At 44.0% G+C, this 27722-nt stretch overlaps 1 long non-coding RNA gene across 1 annotated transcript in view; it reads right to left on the bottom strand.

The window, feature by feature from the left end:
* LOC137226712 (uncharacterized) overlaps window positions 1-25522 on the bottom strand; it is a 118582-nt gene extending 93060 nt beyond the window's left edge. The window contains exons 1-2 of the long non-coding RNA XR_010944488.1: window positions 25393-25522; window positions 19361-19496 (exon numbers count right to left, since the gene is read on the bottom strand). This is a non-coding gene — a long non-coding RNA (uncharacterized lncRNA). The remainder of the gene's footprint in view (window positions 1-19360; window positions 19497-25392) is intronic.
* Window positions 25523-27722: the final 2200 nt, after the last annotated feature.

Here is a 27722-nt window from a genome sequence, read left to right as displayed (position 1 = left end):
CCCCATGGTGGAGACGCGCGCTGTCCAGCCAATGTCGTCAGCCGCAGGTGGCTATGGAGCGCTTGAAATGTGGCTGGTCCAACTTGCGATGCGGTGTCAGGGCAAATACAGTACATGCCAGATTTTGATGACTCAACAGGAAAAAAAATGTAAACTACCTCACTAATACCTTTTCATACTGATTACATGAAACTAGTTTGGATATACTGGGTTGAAAAAAATGTGTGATTAATGTTAATTACACCTGTTTGTTTTTACTTTTTTAATGTGGCTACCAGAAAATTTTAAAACACATTTGTGGCTCACGTTATATTTCTGTTGGACAGAATGGACAATTCATCACACTATACTGTCATTATTTGTTTCATCTCTGTCTCACCCACCAGACCAGGAGCTCAAGGAGAACGGAAAGAGTGCCTTCCAATGCCCAGACAGAGGCTTTATGGTAAGTATTCCACAAATGCCTGTTGAATGAATGAAGCTATGACAAAAAAGAAAAAAGAAAATAACTACAGCTATTTAATGATTCTGAAATAATTAAAAATCACTTGGAATTATATGCTATGAATTGCTATTGAATTGACCACTAATCTGTTGGGTGTGGAGATGAATTTCAATACATATATGGTTGGTTTGTATGTCCATATATTCTCACAGACATAGATAAAATGAATATTCCAAAAATACACTGAACCTTATGCATGTGAACCTGAGCTTGCACATTTACCTTGTGGGTGAGTTAGGCAGGCTACTAACCTATAAAATGTTATAAGTGATTTTTGCCCTTTCTCAGAATTTGACTGTGTAGTCAGCTCTTCCATCTACTTCCTTGCTACCCAATGGCTGATCCAAGGGAGCATCACCTGGGAGCCTGTTAGAAATGCAGAACTTCTGGTTGCACCCCAAAGTTACTAAATCAGAACAAGAACTCTAGTCAATTGTATGCGCATAGAATTTGAGAGGCCTGAGTTATGTGTTTTTGCTTCTCAACTCTAAGGAAGAGGGCCACCTGTGAACTTGGCTATCGTTCCTTTCCATTTTTCACACCTCTTTTTGCTACAAATGGTTGAACATTCACTCTGTGGAAGATGTTATCCTAGGCCTGGAGATCCAAGGATGAACTAGGCACATGGCTCTTGGTTTTGTGGCTTGTGTCTCCCGTTACTGAGCCCTCACTCTTTGTGGGACAGCTGGATACACCAGGTACTAGAGCTCCAGTGAGCGCTACAGGAGGGCGGACTGGAGTGAGAAGGCAGAAACAGTAGAATGGCCCCATGTCCGCAGTGAACCTGGAGACAGCTGCTTCATGCTCTTGCATCTGAGCGTGTCCAGAGGAAAGGAAGCAGCCAACACTCTTCTTCTTCCCAAGAAAAAAACTTCCCCAGAATATGCCCATTTCCATAGAGACCCAAGAACCGGCAAAGCCTCCATCAGCTTTCCGGTCCCCAAGCTCCCGTGCAAGCGAGCTAATTCCCCTTTGTCTGGGTCTCTGGGATAGCGTGAGTTTTCTTACTCTGGGGAAATGCAGGGTATTTTAGTCACAGCTGCATGTTCCTGGAGAGCAGGATCAACTCAAACTCCATCTCAGCAGCAGCCCTCAGACACTCTGTGGCTGGCGAATCGCGCCGCAGTCTCAATGAACTCTCACCCAAACAATCAGGAAATTCACCTCTCAGATTTCTTTTCCACTGTTTCTACAATTACAATTGCATCCACTTCATCAGTCAAATTTCTTGAGCACCTTTGATGTTTACTATAAAGAATACAGAGATTGTCCTTCTTAACAAGAGAAATTGATGTCTAAACTAATAGAGCTTAAAACTTTCCCATGGCTCCCGTTGGCTCATACATGGAAATTATTCCACAAACTCTTGGCCTGCCAGGCTCTGTGTCCTGGGCAGGCCCCTGGCTCACATCCCCTACCTCTTGCCTGCTCTCAGCACTCCAGCCTCGCTGGAATGTTCTTCCCACCTGCCACCTCCTCTGCCCCTCTTTTGACCTAGTAAACTCCTTTCATCCAGATCACAGCTCAGGAAAAAAAAAAAGGGGGACTTCCCTGGCGGTCCAGTGGTTAAGACTCCACACTTCCAATGTAGGGGGTGTGGGTTCGATCCCTGGTCGGGGAACTCAGATCCCACAGGCCAAGCGGCCAAAAACAAAAAAAACAAAAAAAACACCGCAGCTCAGAGATCACTTCTTCAGGGAACCTTCCAGGTGCCCAGCAGCCTGCATTATCTGGGTCCCTGTCCTGTGCTCATGGAGTCTTTCTCCTTCCTTACACTCTCTTCCCTCATTCCTTAGGGTGTGTGCCTCTTTCCTGACTGATTCAGACTTTATTCTATAGACTATGGGAATCTGAAAGTTTTCAAGCAAAGGAGAGATAAGATTAAAGCTAGGGGAAGATAAATTCAGCAGTTGTGGGCAGAGTATATTAAACAAAGAAAGACATTGCACGCACAGGGAAGAGACTGGAATGGTTATCTGTTAAATGCCAGGCCTGGGGGTGTTCTTAAAGTATTATCTTATTGGTTCTTCATCATATATCTATGAGGGAGGCTTTGCTGTCCCCATTCTTTAGTTGAAGAGACTGAGACCAAGAGAGGTTTAATAACTTGCTCAAGGCCACATAGCTGGAAGGTCCAGGCCTGCCTGGCTCCTCTAAGCACCTGCCTTCCAGGGAAGCTATTGTGAAAGTTCCTTTATGAGAAGGTAGTAGAAAGGAAAGAACTGACCTGACAGAGATTATAGGGGAAAATCAACAGAATTTATTTATTTATTTATTTTTAATTTAATTTTTATTTTGCGGTACGTGGGCCTCTCACTGTTGTGGCCTCTCCCGTTGCGGAGCACAGGCTCCGGACGCGCAGGCTCAGCGGCCATGGCTCATGGGCCCAGCTGCTCCGCAGCATGTGGGATCCTCCCAGACCGGGGCACGAACCCGTGTCCCCTGCATCGGCAGGCGGACTCTCAACCACTGCGCCACCAGGGAAGCCCCAACAGAATTTATTGATGATTATGTGTGGGGATTGGAGTATGAGAGAGGAATTCATCCAAGATGACTGAAGTTCTCTGCGGGTCACTAACTTCTGGAAGCATTTCTGACATGCCTCCCTTGTGTTCCCTTGGCACTTTGTGTATCCCCCTACCCCTGCAGCAGAGCACTCTTCACAGAGTTTTACAGTTCCCAGTCTGTTTGCCTGTCTTCACCACCAAGGCCATGTCTGTGCAGTCAGGGAAGCAGACAGCCTGAAAGTGCTCAGTGAAGACTTGCTGCATGAATACAACGTGATAAATGAACAAAGGATTGGGCGACCGGGAGAGTGAGGTTGCCAACAACACATTCACAGAGGGAAGTGCCTGGAGCAAAACGCCCAGGATCAGCCAGCCAGAGCAGGCGTGTTTGCCTGTGAGGACCTTTGTGACTTAATCCCACTAAAGAAGAGGACTTTTCCAGGTGAGAGTTAGGTGACTGGATGGGGCAGGGCTGCAGCATCCAGCCTTAGAGGGGACAGAGCTCAGTACGTCCAAGGCTACATACAGAGCCATATGCTGCAAACCTCAGGGTGCCTCTTGGTGATTTGTCCTTTGGTAGATTTGGCATTTGAAGAACAATCTATGCCACAACTTGTGAAACTTTAACAGCATGAAGGATTGGTTTCCCTTGAGCGTTTGCAAACGTGCTCTTTGGAAAGAGAATCCACAGGCTGGCTCTTAAAATGGCATCTGCCTCAAACTTTCTCTGTTCCCCATGTAGGGAAGGATCAAAGAGTCCCTCGGACCTGTGACCACCACTCTGTTCCCTCTGGAAGTTGCAAAATCTCTTCCTCACACTCCAGGGGAGTCTCAATATCTCCCCGACATCTTTCTGTGTCAACTGTAGACAACGTCTCCATTACCTCCTGAACAAACCATGGGTGGCAGTCACCTCCTTCTAATCTGCTTCCAGTATTTTTCCCCTCCTCACCTCCCTCTCCACGCTATTAGTAGGTAAGTTTTTCCAAACACTGGTCAGTACTCAGAGCAGAAAGCACAGTGCCTTAAGCTGGCATTCAAGACCCTCCATGCTGTGCCGGTCACCACCCTCCCTGGACTTACCTTCTCCTGACCCTCTCTTCATGTTCACCGGCCACAGTCAAGCCAATTCCTAGTTCCTCCCAAAACCCGTCTTCTGCTTTCCAGCCATATGGTCACTCCCAGCCCATAATGTCTTCTCTCCAAGTACCCTGTCAAAATCCTACTGGCCTTCCAGAATTTGCTCAAATGCCACTTCCTCCCTGAAACTGATCCCACTGTCTCAGTGAAAACTAACCCTTTAGATTCCCATAGGACCTCCTTTTCATCACTTATGAAATTTTTCAGAAGATTGTCTGATATTGGAGCTAGTTCCATGAAAGTTAGTGAGAGTAGCCCCATTGCATGATGGTCTCATTTTTGTGTCATAAAGTTCGTTGGTAAATAGCAATCTGCTCACACTCTGCACATCAGTGTGTTGTTCTGGCATTCTTTGCAACCTAAGTTTCTGTAGTTAGTGACCCTAATTAAAACTATTAGCATATCAAAGGAATTTTTTTAGAAAAGCAACAATAATTACCTTTAAAATTTTCACAATTTGTTAACATTGTCAAGCTCAATAAACACTGTTTTTTTCTGCTTACAAGTCTTTCAGAAAAAGCTTTGAAATCCCAAGTGAGTGGAAATAGAATGGGTGACCATTTTTCCACTTTTTTTCCTTTTCTTCTTTCTCCTTTCTCTAGTAAGAAAGAGAGTCCATAAAGGTTTTAAGGGCAGCCAACTCAAAAACTCATTATCAATTGTTTCCTCCCTCTTGAATAATTCTCAGCTTGCAAGAATATGCTAGAATCTCCATATTTAACAATAATCTCCATATTTCTCTTAACCTAGTCCCCTCCTCCAGAAGTGGCACCAGCAAAACTTCTCAGAAAGAATTGTTCATATACGTTCTATCTCTACTTTTTCATTGCCTAGTCTCTATTTTTAATTAAATTTATATTTATATGGTGTTATAAAAATAAATTCATTGTGGGAAGTTAGAAAATACAGATGAGCTCTGAGAAAATTAAAAGTATCCATGTGGCGGATGCACCTAGAGATGATCATATTAAGTGAAGTCAGTCGGAAAGAGAGACAAATACCATATGGTATCACTTATATGTGGAATCTAAAATATGACACAAATGAACCTGTCTATGAAACAGAAACAGACTCACAGAAATAAAGAACAGGCTTGTGGTTGCCAAGCGGGAGGAGGGGAGGGGGAGGGATAGACAGGGAGGTTGGGATGAGCAGATGCAAACTATTATATAGAGGATGGATAAACAACAAGGTCCTACTGTATAGCACAGGGAACTATATTCAATGTCCTGTGATAACCCATAATGGAAAATAATATGAAAAAGAATGTGTATATATATATGTATATGTATAACTGAATCATTTCACTATACTCAATTTAAAAAAAAAAGGATGAGGGCTTCCCTGGTGGCGCAGTGGTTGAGAGTCCGCCTGCCGATGCAGGGGACACGGGTTCGTGCCCCGGTCCGGGAAGATCCCACATGCCGCGGAGCGGCTGGGCCACTGAGCCATGGCCGCTGAGCCTGCGCGTCCGGAGCCTGTGCTCTGCAACAGGAGACGCCGCAGCAGAGAGAGGCCCACGTACCGCAAAAAAAAAAAAAAAAAAAGGATGAGAAAAAGTATCCATGTGGGGAAACTGCTAAGCACATGGTAAACTGCATTTCCCAGCACCCCTTGCAGTTCAGGGGAACACTTACATTCCATTGGTGAGTGAGACACATCATTTCTTCTCACTAATGTGAATGGTAGTAATATGTTCTACTTATTGGCATGGGCCACAAAACCCCCATGTATACTCCTCTATGCTCTTTCCTCTTCCTGTAATATATAAAAGCTATGACCAAGTGGAATTTATCCCAGGGATGCAAGGTTGGTTAAACACTGGAAAACCAATTAATGTAATACATCATATATAGATAAAAAGAAAAATTTCATGATCATCTCAAAGACACAGAAAAAACAGTTGATGAAATCCAACACTCTTTCAGGATAAAAACAGACAACAAGCTAAGAACAGAAGGGAATATCCTCAACCTGATAAAGGGCACCTATGAAGATCCCAGAGCTAACTTCCTACTTGCTGGTGAAAGACTGAAAGTTTTCCTGCTGAGATCAGGAAAAAGACAAGGATGTCCATTCTTGCCCACTTCTATTCAACCTTGTACTGATGTTCTAGCCAGGGCAATTAGTCCATCTGAGACGCTATTTTAAAAAATACCACAGACTGGGTGACTTAAACAACAAATACTTATTTTTCACAGTTCAGAAGGTTGGGAAGTCCAAGATTACGGAGCCAACAGACTGTCTGGTGAGCACAGCTTCCTGGTTCATAGATCAGTCTTTTCATTGTGTCCTCACACAGAAAAAAGGTCAAGGGATCTCTCTACAGCCTGTTTTATAAGGGCACTAATTCCATTCAGGAGAGCTCTGCCCTCATAACTTGATCACCTATGAAAGGCCACACCTCCTAATACAATCACATTGGGGATTAGGATTTAAATATATGAATTTTAGGGAGACACAAATATTCAGTTTGTAAATAGCAATTAGTGAAGAAAAAGAAATAAAAGGAAACCAGATTGTAAAAAAGAAGTAAAATTATCTCTATTCACAGATGACATGACCTTGTACATAGACAATTCTAATGAATCCAACAAAAGCCTAGTAAAACTAATAAATAAATGAGTTTGGCACAGTTATAGGAAACAAGATAAGTTACACAAAAATCAATTGTATTTTATACACTTGCAATAAATTATCCAAAAATAAATTTATGAAAACAATTCAATTCACAATAGCATTAAAAAGAATAAAATACTTACAAATAAATTAACAAAGAAGTACAAAATGTATATGCTGAAAGCTACAAAACATTATCAAAAGAAATTAAAGAAGAGCTAAACAAATGGATAAATATGCCATGTTTATGGATCAGAAGACAATATTAAGATGGTAATAATCCCCAAAATGATCTGCAGATTCAAAGCAACATCTATTCAGAATCCTAGCTGACTTCTTTGTAGAAACTGACAAGCCAATTCTAAATCCATATTGAATTGCAAGGGACCAGAATAGCCAATACAATCCAGAAAAAGGAGGACAAATGGGAGGAGTCACACTTTCCAGTTTGATAATTACCACAAAGCAATGTTAATCAAAAAGTGGTACTAACATATCGATGGGCATTTAAATGAATGGAATAGAATTCAGAGTCCAGAAGTAAATCCACACATCAATGGTCAACCAATTTTCCACAAGAGTGTCAACAGCATTCAAGGGAGAAAGAATAGTTGTTTCAACAAACGGCAGTGGGACAACTGATTAGGCATATTCAAAAGAATTAAACTAAAACTTTACCTCACACCATATTCAAAACAAACAAAAATTGAATCGAAGACCAAAATGTAAGAATTAAAACTATAAAACTCTTAGAAGAAAACATAGAGGTAAACCTTCATGACTTGAGATTTGGCAAAGGATTCTAAGATGTGACACCAAAAGCACAAGCAAAAAGAGAAAAAATACACAAATTGGACTTCATCAAAATTAAAACCTTTTTGGAACTTCCCTCGTGGTACAGTGGTAAAGAATCTGCCTTCCAACGCAGGGGATGCGGGTTTGATCCCTGATCAGGGAACAAAGACCCCACATGCCGTGGGGTAACTAAGCCTGTGCACCACAACTACCAAGCCCACGCATCACAACTACAGAGCCTGTGCGCCTCAACGAGAGAGCCCACGTGCCACAAACTGCAGAGCCCACATGCTCTGGAGCTCCCACACCACAGCTAGAGACAGAAAACCAGAACTAGAAAGAACGCTACGTGCTACAATGAAGAGCCTGCACGCCACAACAAAGATCCCACATGCCGCACCGAAGACCTGATACAGCCAAAGAAATAAATTAAATAAATTAAATTAAAACCTTTTGTGCTTCAAAGGACACCATCAAGAAAATAAAAAAGACAATCCACAGAATGGGAGAAAATATTTTCAAATCATATATCTGATAAGGGACTTGTATCTAGAATATATAAAGAGCTTTTACTTATAAAGAATTCAACAGTAAAAAGGCAAAAACTCAGTTTACAAATAGGCAAAGGCTCTGAATAAGCGTTTTCCCAAGGAAGATATGCAAACGGCCAGTAAGAACTTGCAAAGATACGTGGCATCACTAGTCATCAGGGAAATGCAAATCAAAATCCCAATAAGATACCTATTCACACCCATAGGATGACTATAATCAAATGTCATATAACAACAAGTGTTGGTTAGGAAGTGGAGAAAATGGGACCTTCATACAAAGCTGGTGGGAATTTAAAATGGTGCGGCCACTTTGGTAAACAATCTGGCAATTCCTCAAATAATCAAATATAGAGTTACAGTATAACCCACCAACTCTACTCCTAGGTATATACCCAAGAGAAGTTAAAACATACGTCCACATGAAAACTTATACATGAATGTTTATAGCAACATTATAATAGGCAAAGTTAGAAACAACCCAAACATCCATCAAATGACGAACTGATTCACAAAATGTGGTTTAGCCACACAATGGAATATTATTCAGCCATAAAAGGGAATGAAGTGCTGATGAATTCCACAACATGAACAAACCTCAAAAACATTATGCGAAGGGAAAGAAGGCAGTCACAAAAGACCACAAATGCCATTATTTCATTCACATGAAAGGTCCAGGATAGGGAAATCTACAGAGTCAGAAAGCAGATAGGTGGTTGCTTACGGTTGGGAGCTTGGCAATGGGGGGATAGAAGGGTGATAGCCAAAGAGTCTGGGGTTACTTTTTGAGGAGATGAAAATGCTTAAAACTTACTATGGTGATGGTTGTACCTATCTGTGAATACACTAAAAAAGGTTGAATCGTACATTTTAAATAACAGTATTGTATATGAATTATATTTAATAAAGCTGCTTAAAAATATTTGAGCCATTGGCTGTTGGGGTCTATTTGTTACAACAGTTCAGCCTGTCCTAACTAACACAACCCGTAATCTCACAATCCATTCATATGCTTATTTTGATATATATCCTCTATACTTTGTTTTGCATAAATATAATTTTTTAAAAAACAACATTCTTTAATGTGCATTTTCACTTAATTATAACTATTGTTCTATGTCAATAAATATGCTTTTTTCATTTTATTTACTAGTGAGCATTTCATTTCATTTTCTGTTTTCTTATGATTTTAAATCTTGAGTTGACCAACAGCTGGGCTTCCTTTTTCTTTTAATTTTACCATAGCATATCAATTTTTAACTTTTTTCTCTTTTTGTTGTTGTCATGTTTTACAATCAGAAAGATTTCCTTAACTTTAATACCAATCTCTCTAGCATATTTTTAAATTAATTTTTACTGGAGTATAGTTGATTTACAATGTTGTGTAGTTTCTGCTGTTAGTTTCTGTTGTGTTAGCAAAGTCAATCAGTTATACATATACATATGTCCACTCTTTTTTAGATTCTTTTCCCACATAGGTCATTACAGAGTATTGAGAAGAGTTCCCTGTGCTATACAGTAGGTTCTTACTAGTTATCTACTTTATATACTGTAGTATGTTTATGTAAATTTCCAACCTTCTATCTTTTCTCTCTAAATGTTCCTTTTTATAGTACCCTATTCTCTTCCATGAACATAAAATCTTCTCTTATGCCTCTGAAGATATTAATTACAAGGTTCTTTTTTAGTGTTGGTCTGACCTCCACATTGTCTGCTTTCTCTGGTTTCTTTTCTCCTTCCCTCCCGTCCCCCAGTTTGTTCACTTTCTTCTCTTTCATCGTAGAGGGTTATTTTAAATATATGTTTTTCACTGGCTTTTTGTTCTTGTTTAAAAGTGAGGCACTCATGACTGGAAACTATTTGTGTGTGGGTGCAGTGTGCTAACTGGTGAGCACACTGTACAGTCAGAGAGTGGGGACCAGACTCCTTTGTTGTGGCTCCTCAAATGTCAGCGTCAGGAGTTCTTTTATCTCACCCTAGTCGGTGTCTCCAGGCAGAAGTCTAGTGCAGGCTAGATACCTCCTAGCCTGCACTCTTAGGTATGGCTGCCCGCATTCTGGTTGCTGGGAAAGGCAAGGGGGCTAGAGGTAACCCCGCTCAGTATGTAGAGTGTCCCTTGATCTCCTTTTTATCTCTTTGCCTTACTTCTATCCTTAGCTGTGTGGTCATCTGCAAGCCCAGAGCTGCTCCATTTCAGTCTCTTCCCAGGGCACCTTTGTCTGTTCAACCCACTCCAATCAGTTCTCCATCCTGATCTCTGCCATGAAGCTTCTCTTGTCCAGGTCCTCGATGGCCTCCATCTTGCTAAATTCAAAAGATGTTTTTCTGTCCTCATCTTACTCATCCTCTCAGAAGAATTCAACACAGTTTAGTATTCACTCTTCCTAGGAATCCCTTGTTTACTCCATGACAAGAGAGCTCTCTACTCCCTTCGCTTCGACAGAATTCCCTTCTCTGATTCACTTCCTACAATCTTTTACAAATGTAAAACAGACATGCCACTCTCCTGCCTAAAAACAGTGAAGTATCTCATCATGCTTTGAAAGCATCCAGTTTCCTTAACATGACCCCAGAGTCTCCATGTCATCTCTCTCCACCTGCCCCTTCAGTTCATCTCTGACCACCCTCTGTGCACTGACTCTGCCCCAGCCAACCTGGTCCTCTTTCTGTGACTGAAACACACCCAAATTGGTCCCCTGAGGGAGTTTTGCACTTCTGTTCTTCTCCATTAAACACCCTGCTGTCAGATCTTCCCAAAGCCGGCCCCTTCTCCTTATCCAACCTTCAACTCAAGCATCACCTGTTCACCCAACCCAATGATGTGTTCCCACCACCGTGACCTCTGCTACACTTACTGCATCAGTCAGTTCTATGGTCACCATGACATTTAAAACTGTGTGATATGCGAAGAGGAGAGGGATGGTGGGAGGGACAAATTAGGAGCATGGGATTAACAGATACAATCTATTATACAAAAAAGGGTTTACTGTATAACAGACACAATCTACTATACAAAAAAAAAAGGGTTTACTGTAGAGCACAGGGAATTAATTATACCCAATAGCTTATAATAATTTTTAATGGAATATAATCTGCAAAAAAGTTGAATCATTGTTATACACCTGAAACTAACACAATACTGTAAACCAACTATACTTCAATAAAATAAAATTATGTGATGTTATCTTGATTACTTCTTATACACTTTCTGTCTGAATTCCCTACAAGAATGGAAGCTCCACGTGGACAGAAGTATTGTCTGTTTTGCCCGCAAGCGGCGCCCGGCACATGGTGGATCCTCGATAAGTGTTCACTGCGTGAACACATGAAATGGTTACACGTGTGGTGAGCTCTCTGTGGGAAATCACTGTAATACGGCACAAGAAGGATCCATCTTCACCTCCGTCTGCCACATACATGGAACGCTTCCCAACAGAACAGATTTAAAATGCTCCTTGACCACCATGGTCCCCCAAACTTCTTATCACCACACAGAGCACAGAACTTCTACCCAGAAAGGCAGAGGACATACCTCACAGAGCCACTTCTCATCAGTAGAAAAGCAGGCACCTAGCAAGCAGTAAAAATCTTCCATAGAAATTAGTTAAGAAAAATTCAATGCCTCGAGACAGAACTTTGGACAAGTACACAAGTAAATACTAAGAATTTAGCACAAATCACTGCAGTATGTGGATAAGTAGAGAAATAGCCAAAATAGTCTAAAAGAGACTGCTCTCTTGTTCCCACTGCTTATGGGCTCCAGCTACTTCCTTGGTGTGAAAGAACTAAAAGTTGGCATCAGAATTTGCTGTAAATCTTTTAGATTACATTTATATAAATGTGCATGGTAAACTGTATATGGGTCTCCCAAAAAAATGGTGAGGAATTAGTCACGCTCAACCAATTCTGACTTAAAGAATATTTCTTGATATTTCATACATGTAGCATACAAACGTGTGGACACTCCTGTACTTTCTTTAAAGTGTGAACACTTTTTGACCCTAAAATTCTACTTTAAGGAAGTTAACCAAAGGAACTAATTAAGAATGTGAATGAATTTGGGGCTATAAGGACAGTCATTACATTATCATTTATAATAGCAAACTAAATGTCCAACAGTACGAGATAGGTTAGAGCCATCCAAAAAATTATTCCGTGCAGAAATATTTATTGGCCTCGAATGAGTTCACTAGGTTGAAAAAAGCAGGTCACAAAATAATATGATCCCATTGTATTTATATGATACATATATGTACACATATATACATCTACTATACATGGAGAGAGAGAGGAAGAACATAAATACCAAAATGAAATTTTAAAAGCAGTTTCTCGGGTTTCCCTGGTGGCGCAGTGGTTGGGAGTCCGCCTGCCGATGTGGGGGACGCGGGTTCGTGCCCCAGTCTGGGAAGATCCCACATGCCGCGGAGCGGCTGGGCCCGTGGGCCGTGGCCTGTGCTCCGCGGTGGGAGACGCCGCGGCAGTGAGAGGCCCTAGTACCGCAAAAAAAAAAAAAAAAAAAAAAAATCTGTTTCTCTAGATAATAATAATATGGAAGACTTTTAAATATTTGTTTCGTTTTTTTTATCCTAATCTAAATTTTCTGTTTTTCGTATAACGAATAGCTGCTACCATTGCAATATGAAAGAAAAAAACCATAGAATTTTAATCAAAACTTTGTCAGTGATCAGAATGGGCACAATCAAATAGGAAATACGCTTTACAGTGGTTCTTAATCAGTTTATCCCACCAGAAAGAGCCACCCATAATGCACACATGGACGACAACACAAGCCTTTAAGCCTAAAATCAACTGATAGAGCCCAGTAGACACCTCCGATTTGGATCTCTCTAGACACAGCTGGAGGACCATTTCTTCCTTCCTAAATCTGTCTAATCCTTTAACCTCCATGAAGCTACTACCCCAAGCTTCTCCCTTTAGCTGTCTCATCAGCGTTTTTATTCTTCTTCTTTGGCTCCTTGTCTTAGCCTGGGCTGTCATAACAAAACTCCAGACTGGGTGGCTTACACAGCAGAAGTTTATTTCTCACAGTTCTGGAGGTGGGATGTCCAAGAAAGATGCAGGCGGATTCAGCGCCTGGCGAAAGTGCTCTTCCTGGCTTGTAGACGGCGCCTTCTCTGCGTGTCTTCCATGGCCTTTTCTTGGTGCGTGCGCTCGGGGGCCGGGGGGAGAGCTCTGTCTCTTCATACAAGGCCACTTAACGCCATCATGAGGAGCCCACCCTCGTGGCCTCATCTAACAACAATTGATTCCCAAAGGCCCCATCTTTAAATACCAGCACAGTGAGAGTCAGGCTTTCAACACACGAATTTGGGGGGCCGGGGGGACACAAACATTCAGTCCATAACACTCCTCTTCTCGTTAAATACGAATGTTTTCCAGGCTCTGTCCTGATGCCCTACACATTCTCCATCATTCCCATGCCTCGGTGCTTTCCACCCCGTCTTTTTTTTAAATCTCAAATATGACCCAAACTCTGACCCCAGACCCAAATCTTCCCTGAGTCCCACGAATGGCTCAAACTCAAATGTCCTGAAGTTTCTACCCTTCTCCAATCTCACTTTAGGATAAAGAAAAACAAAACACATAGGAAAAGGGGGAAATTGCTCAATCCAGGATCTTAAGACCCAGAATTCAGACCTTAGCGTGAGGGTGTGACTGGCCTCGTGTGGAACTAGCAGTGGTCCCAGGTGCTGATGTGTCAGGGCCATGAAACCCCCGGCCCTTGGCCTCTCTGAGCTGGCAGACATCTCACTAAGTGGACTGCCAAAACATGCAAACTATGGGATATCTCTAGAAACAAGGGGAGCCGTGGGAGACCTTCCTTCGTCCTCATGTCACAAATGGCATATCAGCTGCCTTCTTGAGGTTTCACGAGGAAATCAAAGTAAAAGCAACCTTGGAACAAGTCAACATCGTCCTTCTCACCAGACGTGGCCTAATTCACATTAGCCCTGGAGATTTCTAGAACATATGCCAAATTTCCTTTTTCCACTCCTCTTAGCAGCCCATGCTCTAGCCATTTCTCTCCCAGGTTAGGGCTCAGCTTCTAGGTTTCTCCATCACTCAAATCGGAACGGTCTTTGCAACATGCAGATCTAGTGCATTTCACCCACTGAAAATCCTGGGATGGCTTCCCCTTATCCCCTGGCATAGGATCCTCTAGGACCTGGCTCCTGCCTGCTGCCCACACCTCCACGCTTCAGTCTCGATCACTCTTGCTGCACTTGCTGTTTCTGAGCAAGCCACGTTCTGTCACCTCCACTCCCTTGCACGCGTGTTCACTCACACCTTGCTTCCTGTTCCCAACCTCCCAGCTCCTCTCCTACCTGAGAACTTCCCTGGGAACCCTCCCCTGCGCAACCCGCCGAGATTTCCGGGCTCCTTTCTACTTGCTCCCCGTTGTACCTCGGAGAGCCTCAGGGTAGCCAGACCCTGCCGTATTTTGTACTAAATGCTGACCTCTCTCGCCACTGTATTGTGAGCACCCAGAAAATAGTCATGGGGTCTTTTCGCCTTTCTTCTCACATGCGATTTTGGGCTTAGACATAAATGATCAAGAAATATTTTTGAATGAGTTGATGAATAAAATAATGAGCAAACCAAAGAATGACTAAATGGCACCAATGACCACTAAGATTAAAATACCCTTCAGAAGTGCTGAGGAATCCTTGTGGCCTTGGATGTGGAACACTGGAATTGAGGGAATAAAAAGGCTACAGGAGTTATTTGTGTTACATGGGCGTCAGGAGAGTCAGGGTAATCTGATGTTGGAAAGATGTGAGATGTTGGCCGGAACAGCTTTGCAAGATTCTCTACAATTTGATTTGGTGATTTTTCCACAGCTGTGAGAAGGAGACACTGCAGCTCAGACCCACTGTTTTTTATAAAATAAACTTCAAAAGATAACCCAGGGAAAACAAATCCCACTGAAAGCAACACTCTGTTAATCAGAGACTCTGAGATGGGACCTGCCCAGGCAAGCTCTTCTGCCAATTTATATTTCCTCTTTAATCTATCCCTGGATGCTACAGTTTTCAACTCGCAGAGATTTAAGAGGCACTTGGATTAACGGACTTGATTACTGTCCGCTCATGTTTAACCAAGGTGTTCTCCTCTGTGTTTCACATTTCACGCCCCCATAGCACCATTCCCCACCCCCATAGCACCATTCCCCTTTTATTACAGAAACTGAAGAATGTGATGGCCTGCCAGACAGCAGAGTAATTTATGAAAAATATATTTTTAAAAGGAGAGTGTATTAAAGCTTGAAAAGAACTCTGAGCCTGTTGCTATTTTAATTTTAAATAGTCTATGCAATTAATTAAATGTCAGGTCATACTGACGCCACCAGATTTAGGAGAGTATATGGTATACAACCCCAGAGTCCTAGGAAATATTAAATCAGATTTACCAGGGCACTGCTTCCTATCTTGTTTTTCACATGAAACAACAGTATGGATTGGGTTAAAAAGGAGCCAACTTCCAAAAACCTCTACCTGCTATAAATGTTTCCATATTTACCACCATTCTTTAAAAAGAGATTAAAAGAAACAGAGATGAATTCCAAATATATTTAAGCACTAACTCTCTCTTTGGTCTTTTATTTTTCTCAAATCTCTCCTTCCTCACACGAGCCAATTTCAGATGCTGACTTCCAGGAGGGGATGGATGAGAAAAGCCAGTACTCAGTGATAAGGTGATGAATGCTGCTCACCCTACTTTAGGACAGTTTAATTTGGATATTTACCTGAACTTTGCTCATGGCTTTACACACCTGGGTCTCAATCAGTCACACCAATGTGCACTGTGTACTGTGTACTATGTAGTGTGTCTCTGGTGCAGCTATTCTAGATCAGCAGGAAAGTTGGGAATCCCTTCAAAATGACATTGAAGGGCTTCCCTGGTGGCACAGTGGTTAAGAATCTGCCTGCCAATGCAGGGGACATGGCTTCGAGCACTGGTCCGGGAAGATCTCACATGCCACGGAGCAACAAAGCCCATGCGCCACAACTACTAAGCCTGCGCTCTAGAGCCCACGAGCCACAACTACTGAACCCGGATGCCACAACTACTGAAGCCTGCCTGCCTCGAGCCCATGCTCCACGACAAGAGAAGCCACTGCAATGAGAAGCCCGTGCACCGCAACGAAGAGTAGCCCCCGCTCGCGGCAACTAGAGAAAGCCTGCGTGCAGCAACGAAGACCCAACACAGCCATGAATAAATTTAAAAAAAAAAAACCTCACTAAAAAAAATGACATTGAAAAAACACAACGGTCAGTGAATATTTATTGTGTGAGGAATTGTGCTACGTCATAGATGCTCCATGATGAATATGACACTATTATACTTTTGAGAAAAGGGGATAACAGCAGAAAATGTGCCTTCTCCTTTTAAATTCTTAATTAGTGATTAAGATAAATTCCTCTTTCCAGAGTACCTAATAACTGGTCATCAGGAGACGGACTAGAATCAAGCTGAATGTCAGAAGGAAAACAGTTTTTTTTTTAATTAATTAATTTATTTATTTTTGGCTGTGCTGGGTCTTCGTTTCTGCGCGAGGGCTTTCTCTAATTGCAGCAAGCGGAGGCCCGGGCCTCTCACTATTGCGGCCTCTCTTGTTGTGGAGCACAGGCTCCAGACATGCAGGCACAGTAGTTGTGGCTCACGGGCCTAGTTGCTCTGTGCACGTGGGATCTTCCCAGACCAGGGCTCGAACCTGTGTCCCCTGCATTGGCAGGCAGATTCTCAACCACTGTGCCACCAGGGAAGCCCAGGAAACCAGTTTTGCATCCAGAATTGGTTGGCTATTAACAACCAATCCTGTGATGACAAAAGCTTAGCACTGACATCCACTGCCTGTGGCAGACATCACTAATCAATTACGGCACTTGGCCATCCCTTCCACAGATATTTACTGGGTGTTTCCTACATGTCAGCACTCTAACTGGCACAGCAGACACTGCAGTGAACAAGGTAAACATAGTCCCTGCCCTACTGGAGCTTATATTCTACTGGGAGAAGAAGGCAATACACAAGAAAGGGTATTTCAGATAATGAGAGGTGAGAGGAAGACAATTAAGCAAGGAAAGGAGATGGAGTGGCTGAGAAGAGGGAGGAGGAAAGGTACTTTAGCTGGGGTGGTCAAGTCCTCTTGGTAGAGGTCACATTTGGAGAGAAACTTGACCAGTGACAGAGGGCCAGCCTGACTGACTCCTCAACACAGGTCTCCTGGCAGCCATTACCAGTCAACTGCCAAATGGCTGTGCTATGGATGAACCCTATACAAGGCACGCTGTGGAATGTAGAAAAGTCCAAGGTAAAAACCATTCAGTGGAGCTGGGGGAACACATTTAATTACATCCAACAGCACAAGATTCTGAAATACAGAGTGGAAGGAAGACTTGGAAAACTTGGATTCTCGTCTTCCTTTCAACCTTTTCGATTCTCAGTTTTTTCATGAGTAAAATAAGAGGGCTGAACCCGATGGTCTATAAAATTCCTTTTAGACCCTATGGTCAATAATTATAACTAAAAAGCAAAGTAGGGTTTTAGACAATTAGAGAGATTAGCTAGATTAAGGAGAAAAGTCTTTTGTAAATGGGATCATTTGAACAGTCAGAGGGAAAAAAAAAAAATGTAGCCACAGCTTCTTGGAGTCTTCTTGGTAATCTCAGAAAGAGCCACAATCAGGCCCTGGTTTTGCAAACAGCTTCAACTGCCACAAGGCAAAGCAGTGTCCACCTTAATCTCTAGATGAAAACTAATTGGTGTGGTCTTCTCAGCCATACACATATTCAAAATCACCATCATCCCAGTCATCTGGTCATCTCGAACACAAAGGGCTACACAAAGGCAAATCACCTTGTTGTGGAATACAGAGGAAAAAGTTACTAGAGATTCATCTAGAAGGATCCACCTTTTACTGCTGCCTGCCCACAGGAGAGCCAGAGTTTTCAGAAGTGACACACAAGAGAATTACAGGTTTGCATGGCAATGATGGGTCTGGATCAAGACTCGTATATTTGTTTCTAAAATTCCTGATCTTCCTTCACAATAGCATTAAAAATAGATCCCAAGTGCATGACAATGTCCCCCTTTTTACAGGCAGGAGTTCAAGTTTGGGTCATCAGCCATGACACAAATATTTGTATGTTACAGTGATACTGTGTTTTTAGATGATAAATGATTGAAATTCACTTTGCGGGTACAAAGCACTTCATAAATACTTAATCTCCAGAGAGACTTCAACTTAGAGTGCCTGACTCCACTTGGACTTCCTGTCCAAGTCACACAGGATCCCTCTCTATTTGTACACAGTTTGTGTCCCCAGCTGCTGATGGATGCTGACTTGGATATGGCCACCCTGGCAGACCGAGACATCCAGAACAAGCCAGGGATGGTCTTTTGAGTGACTTACGATCCACAAACAGCCCCACCAATTCACTGTTCCTCTACTTTTCCATGCTCTGGAGCAAAGACGAAACTGTCTCTGTGACCCATCCTGGACCACAGGGATGGATGGTTTCATGGGAGGATGTTCTCTCCAGAGAAGAGCTCACGCTACCACTCCAGCACTTTGGACCCATGAACTGTTCATCAGCCAAGTGATAGCTCCCACACACCCCAGCCGGGAGCTAAACAGAACGACCAAGGGCTCGTGTTCCCTGGGAACATACAAGAAAGGGCGGTGCAGATACCATCTCCTCCATTATCCCCCCTAAAGCAACAGTTCTGAAGACACTCACTCGACACAGCTTTGGTCTACACTCCAGAGAGCCTTTAGGGCCAGACTGGAGTGTTCCCAGCCAGAGATTCATGGTTAGTAATAAAGCACAGCAGTGATATTATCTTCTTACTGGTCCTCAATCTTCTCATTTGTAAAATGAAGGTTTGCATCTGTCTTTTAAGGCTTTCACATTGTGGAAAATAATTGGTGGATAAGCCTAAGTTCAAATCCCATCTCCGGCACTTACTGCTTGTGTGACCTGGTTTTGATTTACTTGTCTGTGTAATAAAATAATATTTGCTTCATAAGCTAATGGTAAGAAACAAATTAATTAAGTATATGAGTGCACTTGTTAAACCACAGTGAGCTGTTTCACACGATATATACAGTGAGGGTCCTCTTCCATCACCATCCAGCACAGTTCCCTCCCCATGGAGATGCTCACTCAACACTGGACTGATTACTTGTTGGATTTAAGCTGACAAGAAACTTGTACCTGCGGTGTAGCTCAAACTCTGCTTGAAAGAAGAGTTTATCTGGAGCATCTCTGTTGAAGGTGGAGACCCCAGGCTAACCACACCTCCTCACTGGTGAAATCTGGTTATAGCATCCGGGCATGCAGTATGAAGGATCTGGGTAAAGAGAAAAGGAACTCAGGCACCTAGGAGTGAGTGTTAAGTGTACATTATCTGTTTCACTAGCTTAGTGGCTTTAAGACAATTTCCATATTATATGTTGTGATTTTATGGGTCAGGAATTCAGGCCAAGTTTAGCTGGGGGATGTTTCAGTTCCACATAGCATCAACTGAGATCAGGCTGTGATACTTAGACGGTGTGATATTTAGGCTGAACTGGAGGATCCAAGACAGCTTCACTCATAGTTGGGGGGCCTTGGTGTGAATGGCTGAAAGGCTGGGCTCAGCTGGACTGTCAGCTGGAGCAGCTACACGTAACTATGCCAACATGGTGGCCTCAAGGTAGTCAGACTTCTTACAAAGTAAGCTGGGGCTTTGAGGTAGTGTTCCGAGAGACCAAGGTGGGAACTTCAAGCCTTCTTCTAACCAAGCCCTGGAAGTTATACAGTGTCACTTCGGCCACATTCTATTGGTCTAGTGGTTCTGTTGGACCACTAAGGCTGCTCCACATTCAAGGAGATGAATAGCAAAGAAGCTGCAGCCATCTTTAATCTACTCAATACCTGAACCTCAGTTCTGCTTTCTAGAATGAGCTGTGGGTACCACCCTTTCCATCCTCTCATCCTTCCCAATGTCCTGCCAACGTCTTCCTCATGTAATAAGGAAGCCAAGACTGAGATATCACCAGGGCAACAGAAGAACCTCAACAGGTAACCCCCAAGTGGAGTTGCCAGATAAAATACAGGATGTACAGTTCAATTTGAATTTCAAATAATTAAAATAATAACTTTTAGTATGCATTTTTGGAGACATACTAAACAAAAAGAGATTGATCATTTGAAATTCAAATTTAACTGGGTATTTTTCTTTGTTAATTCAGGTAACCCTACCCCCAAGTGACCTACATGGGCCATGTAGAATTAGGAAGAAAAAACTTAATTTAAGCCATAGAGACTTGGGGATTTTTTGGTTACAGCCAAATGGCCTAAATTGACTTAATTTCTCATTTTTGATGACAAAATATTTTGATTAGGCTTAAGTGCAGCTCTAATATTTGAAAGGAAGTCGGCAGCTCCTCTGCATAACAAAAGAGAAAATTGAAAGCTCTGGGATGTCATTTGAGAAGCAGAGATGGAGAGAAAACTGATAAAACACAGCCTCAGCCATCAAGAAATCTCCTGCCTACTTGAAAAATAAAATAAGAGAAAATGATGGTAGTGAGTAGTCCTGAGGGCACAGGAGTCACTGTGGGTTTGGAGGAGGCATGGAAGGACTTCGTGGGAAAGGTAGGCTTGCCTGACCTGGGGATGGCCTGATAAGCAGGATTTAGACACCGAGGAGGTGGGAGCAGGAATGTCCTGTGGGAAACAGCACGGCCACTTTTTGTCTGTGCTGTTTCTTTCCAGCTTCTTCAGCACCTGTGGGCCTAGGCTTCCGGGCAGAGATGGAGATAAAGCACCAGGTGGCCAATGGGCCCTAGTTCACAGGACTGCTCGGATGCTGACAGATCGATTGCATGCCACCACAGAGGTGTGTGTGACTACCCTGGGCCTCTGGACCCAGAGATGAAGTAAAACCACCTTGCTGGGGAGTTGATGTTTCGACACACAAATCCAAACATTTTCGCTAACTTTTGTCTGAAACATCAGTGTCATGGAAAATCTCCTTGATAGTAGGGGCCTGGCTCTCTTCATCTTCATGTGGCCCTACCCTACGTAGCCCCACCCTTAGTGCATGGTGGGTGAAATAAGTATAAGAACACAATCAACAGGACACGGCCCTAAATATATTGTGAGAGCCTTTTAGCTGCTACAGCTGCTCCTTTTGGCCACCAGGGGGAGGCATGGTGTCTTGAACTACAAACTGGTTGGGTTTCAGAACCGGGGTGGATGTGATTCTCAAAAAACAGTTGGTGCCAGGATGCCAGCCTCTGCCAACAGTTTCCTGGGCCCACAGCAAAGGGAGACAGAGAGAGGTAATCATTTTTTTGCCTATAAAACTATTTATCCAATTTAAAGGAATACGCTTTGTTCTGAGATTGTCTTTCCCAGTACATGTTTTATCATTAAAACCTTTCTTTTATGAAATGATGGCAACTATATGTGGCAGAGGGTTATTTTTTATTGTAAACATTCCTATTTAATCCAATAAATAATGGCAACTTTCTGGTGTTCACAAATGATTTTAGAAAATTACTTTTTGGGTTTCTGAAATCAAAAGTCAAAGATCCATTCGCGTAGAATCAGACAGGGCCCAGGACAAAAAAGGGGGTAGAAATAAAGCTCACCTTTGGGTCCCCAGCCTTCTTTCCCACCACCCATTGCTGCTTCCTTCCTGCCCAGCAGGCCCTGGTCAGCGGGTCAGCTCAGGGCCCTCTGCTCTCTCCCTGCCCAACCTCCACCTCCTAGTTGAAACCCATTCTCAGGAAAGAATCTGCCATCAGCAGCTCAGGGAACATTTAAATCACTCCTTTTCTCGCCCAGAAAAACCGGCCTTCTGATCTGATTCCGGAACGCAGATGAGTGCAGCCAGTTCAAGGAGTTCAGGCATCAGCAGAGGAAGCTGTGAGATGAAACCCAGTCAGTGAGGTGCTGAAAAAGGGGCTTGACGATCCCAATCTGCTTTATCAAGGAGGCCAGAAGGGCTACCCCCAGAGCAAGTAGACCAGGTTCTCAGACAGAAGGTCCCAAATGCTCATTCTTCTTCACTCACCTTTCTGGGAAGTCACAGGTCAAACCCGTAAGTGCCTATGCTATTCTGTTCCTGATAACAGAGAGCCTTCCATCCACAGGATCAGCGCAGCCAGAGCAAGAGGTGACTTCCCAAATCATAAAGGCCTGCTTCGGACTCACGTCAAGAGGTGCTGGCCACAGTGCACGTGGAATACGGTACTGCACTACTTTTAGCAATGATTGCACCCAACAAATCCGCAGGTCTGCGCTGAGACCTGCCACGGGCACCATAGGCACACAAAGGAATGTGAAATGCAGGGAGGCTGCCTGCAAAGATGCCCCAAAACGATTGCCAGAATTGAAACGAGATGACGGCTGGTTTGGGAGACTTGGAAAAGCTTCATGATCTGGGCCTGGAATGAAGGGTAGGGTTTTGACAGGAAACAAGAAAGGAAGGACCTATTCAACAAAGATACAGCCTGATCCGAGGGCTCGAGCAGAAAGTACGGGGTTGTGTGTAGGGCACAGGGTCCGGTTCAGTTTGGTCAAAATATCAGGCAACTAGCAGGAAAACAGGGAAATGATAAGGAAAGGCAGGAAGGCTCGGCAGACAGGCAGAGGTGGGCCTGAACCCCAGGGCCACAACAGACCCCTCGGCAGTCTCAGTTGACGCTCTAAGCTCAGCTCCTTGACTATCAAATGTGGATAATGGGCCTTACTTTTCAGAGATTTAAATAAGAGAATGGGTGTGCAATCGGTATTACATTTTAGTTTACAAACACAAGCAGTAAAAAAAAAAAAAAAAAAGTTTTAAAGTAAGTTTTACCTTTTTCTTATTCAATTTCTGTTCCAAGCCTCATTCTCCCTGATGTGGGAAGTGTCATGTCCTATAGTTCAGGACTCTGGCTGCAAACGTTCTGGGCCAAGTCGGGCCCACCCAGCCCTCAGTGCTGGCGTGTACAGGGGCCTCTCTCACTCCACCTGCCCCTCACGTGTGACCCACGCTGACTGCTCGTCCACCATCCCCACTCCTGGCAGGATGAGTTTGCTGGGGCTGCCGAAACAGAGAACCCCAACCTGGGTGGCTTTAAATAATGGAAATTTATCCTCTCCCGGTTCTGGAAGCTGGAAATCTGAAATTGAGGTGTCCGCAGAGCCATGCTCCTTCCAAAGTCTCTAGGAAAGAATCCTTCCCTGCTTCTTCCTCGCTTCTGGTGGTCACTAGCAATTCTTGGTGTTCCCTGGCTTGTGGCTGCATCCCTCCATGTCTGCCTCCATCTTCGTGTGGCTGTCTTCTCTCTGCGTGTGCAGCTCTTGTCCAAATGTTCCTCTACTTCTAAGGACAGTAAACTATTGGATTAGGGCCCACCCTAATCCAGTATGACCTCGTCCTAACTTGAGGATATCAGCAAGACCCCACTGCCAAATCAGGTCACATTCTGAGGTTCCAGGTGGACGTGAATTTGGAAGAGACACTATGCAATTCAGTGCACTCTCTGAGAGGTGCCCTCCAGCCCACGGATCTCCCCTGCTGGTTCTATGCCTCTCGAAGGCACCTGGGTCTTTCTGGCCCTCTGCTGTGGGGCTAGGGGACAGCCCTCTCTGCTCTGAGACCCTCCCACCCTTCCTGTGTTCCCCCCAGGGGCTCAGGTCCTCACCCCGAGGTCCCATAAGCCCAGCCCTTCCCTGGGAACTTGGCTGAAGGTGGATGAGAGCAACATGGCCTCCCTGGGCTCAGACCCACCAGCACCCCGTCTCTTTTCACCCCCAGCACTGCCTTCTCTCTCCCCAACCTGGGACCCTTGTGTCTATTTACTACCTATGCTCCCAAGTCTATCGGGGAAGGCCTACACTTTTTTTTTTTTTTTTTAACATTTAAGGATGCTTTCATATTTTGTAGTGACATCAATTTTTTCAATAGAAAATATTTGGCCAAGTGTGACATAGACAACATACATTTGAGCTTGGGTGAGTTTCTAGAGGTGATTTAAATGGTATGTGATAAAGTTATTTTTACCCTAGCTCCTTGGTTCTTTTTTTTTTTTTCTGCAGAGCTTTGGACTTCCTGACATGCATCTCACTGGCTAAACAGGGCAAAGGGGGTCTGCTAAGAAAACACCAGCAGTAAAGTGACTCATAATTTGAAAATACTATCCCACTGCCCCACTCAGCCGCCCAGCTCACTGAACGTGTGTGAAGGTCTAGTGTTGTCCCCAGGGTGTACATTTCTGTCACCCAGGATGACCGGCCATCTGGGTTTGCTTTGCTCTCAGTGCTAAAAGCAGGAAAGTACCAGGCAAACCAGAACACGACCGTCACCCTGCAGTAAACGTCATGACCTTCCCCAGTCCAGGGATGCTAAACAACCCTGCGGGTGGGGATTACAGCTCAGGTCTTAGAATCCAAAGTGTTGAACAAACAAGAAGTCTCTCCAACAAAGGCTTTTTTTTTTTTTTTTTTTTTTTTAAAGAGGGCTACTGGTTATAATGTCAGAGAAACGCCAGCAGCAACTGGCGTTTAGCAACTGGTGGGATACCACAGAGGCATCACCGAGGGAGGACTCGGATAGCCAGGTCCTCTTGGGGGGGCTCACCCCGCAGCCCTCCCCTCACACGTGGCCTTCTCTATGACTCTGGTCCACACTCGGCCAGCCGCTGCCCCACCACAAAAAGGACACTCGACTTCTGTTCCATATTCTCGGAAATAAAAATATTGTAGGCTAGCCTACCCCACTCCCCCGGGGATTCATTCTTTCCGGCTTTCTGCGTTTTGACTGCAGCCGGGCAGGCGTCTGATTTCTGCAGCTCGTCTGCGGGGCGGAAAAGCAACGTGAAGTTCCACAGCCTGAAACCGAATTTCTGGTAGGAAGGTACCATCTGGTGGATATTGCGGAAACTGCTCACGTCCTGTGCTTGAAAAGGAGCACCTGAGAGCAGCTCGCCCGACAGAATGCACATGGAAATAGTACTCCGAGACTGAGCGAGAGCTCAACATCCAGATACAGGCTCTTTCCCTTAAATATTGGACTCCACATACAGCTATTCTCAGAACCAGTCAGAAGCATCTAACAGGGTCTGTTTCCTGGCCTCCTTTGTCCCGTTTACAAGGACAGCCGTCCCCTTACCTGCGGTTTGGCTCTCTGCGGTTTCGGTTACCCACGGTCAACCACGGTCTGAAAATATTAATTAGCGAATTCCAGAAAAAAATTCATAAGTTCATACCTTTTAAAGAGCGCGCCATTCTGAGCAGCATGATGAAATCTCGCGCGGTTTTAAATCCCGCCCGGATGTGAATCAGCGCTTTGTTGGGCGCAGCCGCCTATTGGTCACTTAGAAGCCGACTGGTGTCAGATCAACAGCTGGTATGCTTCCGGGCTTGTGTTCGTCACCCTTATTTTACTGAATGATGACCCCAATGCACAAGAGCGGTGGTGCTGGCAATTCGGATGCCAACCAAAGAAAGTGCTCCCTTTAAGTGAAAAGGGGAAAGCTCTGGATGTAATGAGAAGAGAGAGAGAAAAAAAATCATATGCTGAGGTTGCTAAGATCTACAGTAAGAACAAATCTATCCGTGACATTGTGAAGAAGGAAAAAGGAGTCCCTGCTAATTTTGCTGGTGCACCTCAAACTGCAGAAGTTACTTACGACCACAGCACGTGGTAAGTGCTTAGTTAAGACAGAAAAGGCATTCAGTTTGTACAATAAGATACCTTGAGAGAGACCCATTCACATGACTTCTATTACAGTATATTGTTATTTTATTTATTTATTTATTTGGCTGCATTGGGTCTTCGTTGCTGCACACGGGCTTTAGCTAGTTGCAGCAACCGGGGGCTACTCTTCCCGTTGAGGTGTACGGGCTTCTCATTGCAGTGGCTTCACTTCTTGCAGAGCACGAGCTCTAGGCGTGTGGGCTTCAGTAGTTGCGGCATACAGGCTCAGTAGTTGTGACTCGCGGGCTGTAGAGCGCAGGTTCAGTAGTTGTGGCTCATGGGCTCCCAGCAAGGGGGCAGCAAGTCCTTCCCTGAGGGCATCCCCAATCCCTGACAACTAGCTGGGCTCCTAACGTGGTGTTTATTCCCTTGTTAAGGTCTCATTCCCGCTAGGAGACAGCATCTTTCTCGTTCTATTCTTTCTTACCCTCGCGTAATGACAAATTGACACAGGCGTTTACCCAAAGTACATTAAACCATCCCCAAAAGACCAGGACCTGTATGTAAGAAATATGGGGGAAACCACCAACATTTGTTCCATTTTTACTTTTGCCCCTTTGCCCCTTCTTTACTGTACTATTTCTCCCCTTTTTTGGTTTTCTTCCTTCTCTCCAATCCCTCCTTCTACAGGTCAGAGTTTTGTTTTCTAAGAGGATAAGCAACAGGCTGATTTGTACTAGGAGGTGAGTGATGGCTAACTGATCATTCCTGTCCAATGCAATCTTCTCTATTCCTGCTGTGGTCCAGATGTTCATTTCACCCGTATCTAGACAATCTTTTACTTGGTCTCCCTTCTCCATTTCTTCCCTAGTCCACCTCGACCACTGAAGCCACACGAATCAACTTTAAATATCACTTTTGTCACGTCACTCCCTTGCTCAGTGTCTCTTCAGTACCCTACGTGCTCAGTCCAAGGGGCACTGGACCAGAATTCAGAGGCCTGAGGGGCTGTGTAGCTCAGAAATGAAGCGCACATGATCTGGAGCCCGACTGCCTATAGGGTGAATCTCAGTTCCAACACTTTCTGGCTCCATGGCTTTGGGCAGGCTACTTGGACTCTTCTGTCTCTGTTTTTCCATCTGTGAAATAGAGGTGAAAGCAACGTACCCAGCTGTGAGTATTCGATTAGATAATACACCGAAAGCATTTAGAATAGTGGCTGGTACACAGTAAGTGCTCTATAATGTCAGCTATTAGTAGCACTGTTAGTACTGTTATTACCACTCTCATTCATAATACAGTATTATTAGTACTATTATTTATGGTATTATTCTACTAGTAGTAGTACTATTAGTCACTGAGTACCAAATAACTGAGTGACCTTGACCTTGAACAAACCACTTTATCCTACTGAAGAGGGGCTTCGGTTTCCCCACCCTTAAACTGAGGGGATTGCCAAGTGTCCCTTCCAGCCCCAGAATTTTGTTTCTCTCCTCCTCTTCATGTCATTCGAGACCTACCCTGTCCACACACATTACCATCTTACTGTATGGTGGCTACAATTTTCGGTTCACCCTTACAGAAGCCTTCGTTCCTCCTTCTGCCCAGCCTAGAATTGTCCCTGCGCCCCTCCATGTGCTCTCAGACTTACCAGATAGAGGACGAAGTTTGGTCTCTGTGATTCTGTGTTTGCCCGTACCATCTGGAGCAGCTTCTTCTTCATAGGCGTTCAGGAAGTGTTCATTGGCCAGACTGGTGCCGAGCGCCCAATGTCTTTGGCCATTTTCCAGCTGTCTTTGGCCATCCAATGTCTTTGGCCATTTTCCCTGCCTCTTCCCCTCCGGAATCACTCCCCCAGCAGAGGGCCTGGAAATGCTCTGACTTTTTTCAGTTGCCAGT

Source organism: Pseudorca crassidens, chromosome 6 (genome assembly GCF_039906515.1).
Source record: "Pseudorca crassidens isolate mPseCra1 chromosome 6, mPseCra1.hap1, whole genome shotgun sequence".
Classification (NCBI taxonomy): domain Eukaryota; kingdom Metazoa; phylum Chordata; class Mammalia; order Artiodactyla; family Delphinidae; genus Pseudorca; species Pseudorca crassidens.
The sequence above is the reverse complement of the archived record's forward strand: the minus strand, read 5'-3'. Positions and strand labels throughout refer to the sequence as shown.